Source organism: Maylandia zebra, linkage group LG23 (genome assembly GCF_041146795.1).
Source record: "Maylandia zebra isolate NMK-2024a linkage group LG23, Mzebra_GT3a, whole genome shotgun sequence".
Taxonomy (NCBI): domain Eukaryota; kingdom Metazoa; phylum Chordata; class Actinopteri; order Cichliformes; family Cichlidae; genus Maylandia; species Maylandia zebra.
Genome location: NC_135188.1, coordinates 49,163,021 through 49,165,429, shown reverse-complemented (window position 1 = coordinate 49,165,429; position 2,409 = coordinate 49,163,021). Strand labels below are relative to the sequence as shown.

General features: G+C 48.2%; 1 long non-coding RNA gene across 1 annotated transcript; it reads right to left on the bottom strand.

Annotated features, from left to right (window-relative positions):
* Window positions 1-830: 830 nt before the first annotated feature.
* Window positions 831-1,408, bottom strand: LOC143414942 (uncharacterized). Its single transcript, XR_013095547.1, has 3 exons — window positions 1,396-1,408; window positions 1,129-1,318; window positions 831-1,047 (listed from the first exon to the last, which is right to left on the bottom strand). It is a non-coding gene; the product is annotated as an uncharacterized LOC143414942 (long non-coding RNA).
* Window positions 1,409-2,409: the final 1,001 nt, after the last annotated feature.

Here is a 2,409-nt window from a genome sequence, read left to right as displayed (position 1 = left end):
GCCCCGTCACACCCCGTGCATCTATAAAACATGAAGGTCGAACCAGGGAGTGGAGGGGCTATCAATCTGCAAGACACAAGACTGGCCCCAGAGGGTCCCGTAAGATGTAGAGAACACTGCAACTGAACACGCCACTACGATGCTAGGCTAACTGTGGACACATAGCAGGCAACCGCTAAAGAGCACTCAGCACCTGCTCCCTGAAGGAGGGTCTGGCTGCCCCATTCTGATGGCAGAACCTGGCAAATGTGGACTCAGCCATCCGGTTGTCTAAAGAGGGAACCACCTCTTCATAAGGCCCATGAGGTGGCCATCCCTCAGGTCGAGTGGGCCCATACTCTGGAAGGGAGGGGGACACCGGAGTAGGCGTATGCCTGGTAAAATGTCTCCACAACGAAACAGGATAGTCTGGACTTAGACAGGGGTCTGCCCAGGATCGCAGGGTGAAAACTGACAAATACCTGGTCTGTTTGCCTAAAAAGGCTGAGTATGCCTCACATACTCTGCCATGGCCCAGACACCAACCTGGTGCTGAGCTGCCTCCTGGTCCAAGCCCCTAGTGGGAGGTGTATTCAAACAGGACCTTTGGCAGGAATGCAGGGTTGGCTAGAGCATGGAGCTCGCTAATCCTCCTGGTGGATGTTATGACTACCAAAAAGGCAGCTTTGAGAGACAGCCATTTCACATCAGCTTCCCCGAACAGGTCAAAGGAGGATGCTGAAGGTAACGGACACACACTGACACACGGTACCCAACTGTTAGGGCCGAGAGGGCCAGGCTGTGGGTGTGGACTCAAATGCAGACACAGAGGGAGGCATAACGGGCGTGAACACAGTGCTTTATTTACAGTGCCTAGTTAACTTACAAAGCAGGAAACTATGAATGCTATGAACGGAGAATGCTATGAACTGTGGAAGCTATGAACTGAGAACTGTGAGGCCAAACTATGAACATGAAACTCTGAGTGCTATGACTAGGTGCAAGATTTCATGGATGGATCCTGGGAATGGAAAAAGGGGCAGCGGCTTGGATGGAGGTACGCAGTCACTATAATGAGAGGAGACAAGTAGTCAGTGGCAGTCTAGGGAATCACAGCTGAAGGATTAGACTATGGTGGTTAGGGCTTACGCGTTGCAGGTTAAAGTGTCATGTGAGGAGGGGGTGTCCAAGGGGTTCCGGGTGAGGAGTGTCGAGAGAGGATCCAGAATATACTTGGAGTGAGGGACTTGGCAGGAAGGCAGGCAGGTGGAGTCCAATGATGGAAAGGAAGCAACCAGATGACAGAACCAGCGTCCAGGCGGAGACTGCCAGGTGGGTCCTATGACAAAGAAAACACGGTGAGGAGAAAAGCAGTAGTTAAGGGCTCTCACAAGGGCTTGGTGGCCTAGCACTAACGTGAGTTAGCAGAAGATCTGGCAGAGGTCTGTTGTGAATGCTGGTCTTATATGCTGGTGACTTGATTGGAACCAGGTGTGGAAGCTGATTGGAGTCTCTGCCTGAAGGTGGAGCCCAGTGGAGTGGAAAAACCCTGCACTCACCCGGACCATGACACCCAACAGTACATGTCGATCAAACCAACATTGATTTCACATCTGCACAGCTGTTATAGATAAGCTGTGTGGTGTAACCGGGCAAGTGTCTTAAAGAAGTATCCACACGCCCTGACAAAGGGGGATCATTCCCTGTGGAACATGTAACCGAGTGGAGAGAGAGTCTCTATGTGATAGAGAACTCCACTGTTCCATCTTTCCTTATTCCAGCCACTTGTCAACCAAGCAGCATTTGACCAACACATACGTCTAGTGACATGCAGCTGGAATTTTAGAAGACTGCATGGGAGCACTTTTGCGGTGGGTAAACACTCCGATCCCTTTGCTGATAGGATGTAAACACATATGGAGACAGACACATTTGCAGGACTATAAAAGCATGGTTTGGACAACACTCTCTGCCAGCATCATCAAAACAAACAAAACATGTTTCATTCTATCAGAGGCCGTGTAGAAACTTAAAGAGTTAATACTAATGTGATGCTGCTGTTGCCTTAGCAACAAAAAACCTAACCAAGATGCCACATGCAATTTTTCAATTGAATAGTGTATTTTTCAGGTTCTACAACCCTGGGCTAAACCTATGACATGACAGCCAAAATCATTTCAATATATTTTATTGAAAGTGAAATGGTAAGAAAATTCTGGAACAGTTCCAATCCAACTTTATTTATATATAACTTTAAAAACAACAAAGCTGACCAAAGTGCTATGGTTCACAGTTGTGAGTTATTCAATATTAATTCCACATTAACATCTTGAACCCAAACCTAGACTGTGCAAGCAGTGATAAGAAACCTTGGGTGTGTGGGGCTTGCACATGTGGCACACACACACACACACACACACACACACACAC